The sequence below is a fragment of the Cupressus sempervirens genome, chromosome 9, assembly GCF_028749045.1.
Source record: "Cupressus sempervirens isolate cs-2001-9-10 chromosome 9, ASM2874904v1, whole genome shotgun sequence".
NCBI classification, from domain to species: Eukaryota; Viridiplantae; Streptophyta; class Pinopsida; order Cupressales; family Cupressaceae; genus Cupressus; species Cupressus sempervirens.
The window spans coordinates 320,601,218-320,606,629 of NC_143126.1; positions in this window are offsets into that span (position 1 = coordinate 320,601,218).

Sequence of the window (5,412 nt, forward strand, 5' to 3'; positions counted from 1 at the left end):
AACAGTTGGATAAATTGATTTATTGTTAAAATCAGAGAAGGACCAAGTTGAATATAAATTTGGAACCTATGATGAGATTACCTAATCAACTCATCAAGCATCCTTGGAGAAGGCATCTCACAAGAAGATATAAACAATAATGAAGAAAGCCTTAACATAAGCCAATATGACTGAGAGTGAGTCACAGGTAGTTAGGTAGACCATGAAGCAAGGTATAACATATGTGTAACCTTTGTCAGTGTTTATTGTAGAGACATCTTTGGAATAGAGTGGTCCTTATATAGCAGTATTGGATGTATAGACAAGTGAGCCGAAGAGGAAATTAGAGAGACTCGTGGAATCTGTGACCAACAAGACTAAAAGGGTTAAGTGACAAACCACTGGACTAAGAAACAGACAAAAGAAATTGTTGACAATTGTTGAGTCTAGTGAAGAAGAACAAGAAGTCAAATAGACAGAGAAGGTACTACTTCTAACTAGTCAGTAGGAAAGACTCGATAACCCTAGAAGTTGAAGATAGAGAAGATAAATTTAGCTATTGTTAATGAAGGCAACTTTGTGCAGATAAACAAATTCTATGATTTGTATAATAACTTTGAGAAAGATCAGATTGATATCACTCTAGTAATGTGTGATACATAATAGCTAATAATCTAAAATTAAGGATATTGTAGGCACAATAAAGTAGAAAGTCTATGAAAAACTTATTGAGAAGAAGAGACCAACTCTAGAAGCAGACTTAGAATTTTGGAAGTCTATGATTAGAATAATATGCAAGACTAATGACAAAGATGAAAGATAAGAAAGATAAGATAAGATAAGATAAGATAAGATAAGAATTGAAATTGTAGCAACTATAAGTCAGATGATGATAGAGTGCAAGGCATCATGTTCACCAGCACCCAAAAGCTCGAAAGTATCAGTAAGTGGTGACACAATGAAGATAGAACAAACTAATGTTACCATTAACATTGATGATAAAAACCAATTTGAGAGTTTTGAATAGAATGAACCTCACACCAAAGATATTGAAGAATATTTAAGAAAAATTGAAGAGGAAAAGAGGTTATTAGAGGAAGAGAAAAGGAAAATGGAAGAGGTCAAGTAGAAATTGCTTAAAGATGACATGAAAAGAAAAGTAGAGGAAGAAAAGAGAGAAAAAGAAATAAAAGAAATAGAAGAGGAAGAGGAAGAAGAAAGGAGAGTCAAAGAGGCAACTGAAAAAAAGAAAAGGGAAGATGACACTAGACCTTCTAGTTCATCTACTCCACTTTCACTTGCTAGCCTAAAAACTAGTGATGATGATCAAACTGACTTAATCTTATCATTGTCAAAGCTTATCCAGATGAACAAGACAGTGAAGAGCCTGCAGAGAACCTTTATGGAGGTTACTAACAGATTACATAGTACTCTAGTAGTGTAGCACAAAGAGGCAGGTCCTGAATAGAGGGCATAGGCAATGCTAAAATCTCTTGACGAGGAATTCATGAATATTTTGAATGTTGTAGAAACAAAGGCATAGACCTCACTTGATGCTAACTTATTTAGCACAATTTGTTAAAATATTAAGAATGATTCGATAAGTCTTGATACTTGTATCAAGGAACTTAGGAAATGTCAATGGGATGGAAACATATTGTACATCAAGTGTAGTCTATATCATAAGTTGACTAAGGATATTGATAGCCAAATTGGAGGAAATATGGGTGAGCTAGAAGCTCTATCTAACCAAATACAACATCCTTCTAGAAAAATGGATGATTTTGAAGGACAAGTAGCCAGTAATCATAATGATATCAGGAAACTAGAACTTTGAAAGGGACAAATTTTGAAGAGAGTATCAAATTTCAGAGAGTCTATTTCTCTTAAAATATCTATTGTTGAGAAATAGTTAGAGGAATGTGTCAAGTCCAAGGACACTTTTTCTAACCTTTTATACTTTGACCTCAATGCAGTTGAGATTGGATCATATGCCTTATGTGCAATTCTCACCTCTATTGAATCTACAAAGGATACATAGACAAAAGGTATGAGAAATCTTAAGGAAACTTTTGATGATTTCATGAAGATACTATTAGTTTAAAGAAAATGTTTACAGATATTTTGACAATAGATGGATATGTTTTGGACAAGTTTTGACATTTTAAACTTTATCATTAATGTCAACGGGGAAGAAGTACATAAGAAAATTGTAAATTAGGTAAAGGAGAAGATAAAATTGTAAAGTATGAAACCATATTGTAAGGGGGAACATATTTAAGATGGACAAGATGTAATATATGTAATGTTAATGTGTTATTTATTTTAAGTTTTTTGATACTTACCCAATTTTCCCTATTTTGTTGTCATCAATGCCAAAGGGTGGGATTTTTGAAAATTGGCTAATGAAAATATGTAATTTTTTTTATTTATGGAAATACATGATGTACATGCTTATAGGAAACCTTGGAAATAAAGATACTTAGCTTTTGGTACCCAAAAATTGCCTAAAGTATGAATTTCCTATACTATAGTGTGTTTTTTTGTTTGTAACTTGTTGCTAATGTCATATTATGACTAGAAAAGTTAGATGGAGATAGAATATATGTTGGTGATGATGTGTATAACCTTGAACATCAACACAAACTGTATGGAAAACAAATATTCATGTTTTAGCAATGTAATATGAAAACAAAATTAAAGGAAAGGAATTATTTTGTTTACAAAATAATTACTTGACCAGTTAGGGCCAACAGTTGGAAAAGTGTATTGTGGTCTTAGCTAACCTAGCATAAATTTGTGTAAAGGCATGGTATTTACGCAAAGGACATCTTGCAATAAGAAGTGTAAGTTGTGCAAGATATGCAAACTTTTGTAAAAGCAATATATGTGAATTTGATTTTGTGATCTGAGATCAAATGAAGGAAGAATTTAAAAAACCTACATTTGAGAAGTCTGATTACTTGTTAGGACTGTGAGCTTTTCTTGTAATTGGAAGTGCATTTTTGGGTAGTGGGCTCATCTTGCATCTATTGTACTACAATTCCTAACAGGGTTGGCACAACTCTAACGGGGCTAGAATCTCCCAACAAGGATTCAAAGTCTCCTAATAGGGACTCTCTATACTAAATTTTCTCATTGAATCCTAACAAGGTCCATCCTCTAACAAGGAACTTATATATCAATATATTATCTAGTGGGTATCATCCCCACCAAGGTTTCCCTAGTTAACAAAATGTGGTGTTATGAGTTATCTTTGTGCATGGTTACTATTACTGTTAAGAATTACTTTATTACTCTGTTATGTATGGTTTGAAGTAACAAATAATACCTAATTGGTGACTAAATTTAGTACATTACTGATTCACCACCCCCGCTCTCTTCATTAATTACAATTTCTAACATATTTCTCATTTTCTCAAGCACTTAAGATTTTTTTTTAGGTCTGAAAAAAATGTTTTAATGCCTTTCAAGGTCATTATAGTGCATTTAAAGTTTCCTATGGTATATTTTAAATTTTCTACAACACATTTAAATTATTTTGTAGCACATCTAAATATTTTTGTAGTGCATTTAAATTTTTCTATGGCATATTAGAATTTTTCTATAGTGCATTTGAAGTTTTTTGTAGGGAATTTGAAGAATTTTTTAGCACATTTAAATTTTCTTGTAGATTTAGTGGTGGAATGATTTCATTTCTCATACTATTATGTTTCTACATATTTATGCCAGACAACTTAAAATTTAATAGTAGAAATCTTATGAGACTTTCGTCAAGGATCTCATCACCACTGCTACTAAAGCCTTGGTCTTGAATATTTTTGATACAGATCTCCAAATCTGATTTTCTCAAGCTTAGCATTAGAAATAGATTGTTAATAACTACAATGCCAAGGGTGCTCAGATTAAGGCTTGTCCTCACTAGCTTAAAGTTGGAGACCAAGCCTCCAAATATTTTTTCCAAGCACTTAGAGCCTATCATACCTCTACTTGGATCCATAGGATCAAATAACCTCAAGTTGTTTGTACTAAACTTCTTGACATTCTTTGAGCCTTTATCTGTCATTATGAGAAAGTGTTCACCATGTAGGAAAATTTTCCTTCTAGATATCAAGCCTTGCAAGATTACTTAGTTGTTGTCTCTTCTTGCCTTTCTCCTAAGAATAGAGCTTTCTATGAACAAAAGTTCACTCTGTAGGATCTTAAAGAGGCTATTTTCTCCATGGATGATGAAAAATCCCAAGGTTTTGATGAATTCCCTTGTGAAGTTTACAAGGCCTTATAGGACCTTGTTGGCCCTAACCTACATAAGGTATAAATGGAATCTTACCATGCTTAATCCTTAGGAGATCTCATCAATTGAGATAATATTAAAGTCATTCCAAAGGTAGGAGATCCTAATGATATTTGTAAGTGGATACCTATTACCTTTTCAATATCTCTCACAAGATCATTGCTAAGTCTTTGGCTCTTAAGATTAGTCTCATACTATCTTTATTGATCTACCCTAAGAAGACCAAATTTATTAAATCCTACTACATCCTTTACAATTTTATTGTCATCTAGAAAGGTTCAAAATGGGCTAGGAAATCCAAGTATTTGGCTATCTTTCTCAAGATAGACTTTACTAAAGCCTATGACCACATTGAATGGCCTTTTATTCTTTCTATGCTTAAAGCTCTTAGCTTTGGCCCTACTATTATCTAGTATGGTCATATGCTCTTTAGAGATTCCTCTTCTTGTATTAATATTCATGGAAATAATCCCAATATTCTTTCCTTTTTATATTTATTCGATAGGTGTGTCCCTTGGCTCCTACTTTATATGTCATTGTTACAGAAGGGTTTGTGTATGTACTTTCTAATGTTATCTTGGTTGGTTTTATCAAATGTATTTCCTTGCTTGAGTCACCTACAAAATTGGTTAATGGGAATTTTTCATATGATTCCTTCCTCACTCTTTCAAAGGATGAAGAGAATGTGAAAGTATCTCTCCTATGCCTAGACACCTTATGTGTTGATTATGGGTCAGCTATCCAATGAAACAAGACCCTTTGTTACTTCTATTATTTTCTTCTACCTTCTCCCTATATTTCTCAATATAGTTGGAAATTGATTTAACAATGGTGAAATATTCATATTGATTATCACTCCTTTTTCCTTCCAAGATAATCTTGTGGATTTTTTGAAGGTGTTCTTGCTCAATCTTACCTTCCTTGATAATCTTGTGGATCTTTCGAAGGTGGTTCTTGCTCGACCATTCCTTTTTCTTGATTATATTTCATTGTACCTTCCAAGATTTGTCTCCTTCCTTAGTGTTTTGTCATATGAACTCTATTACCCTAACTTGGAAACAAACTTGAAGAATCAACTGTTGGGTAAGTGTTGTGGTGTCCACAACACACACCCCATTCCTTACTAGGAATGGGGACCC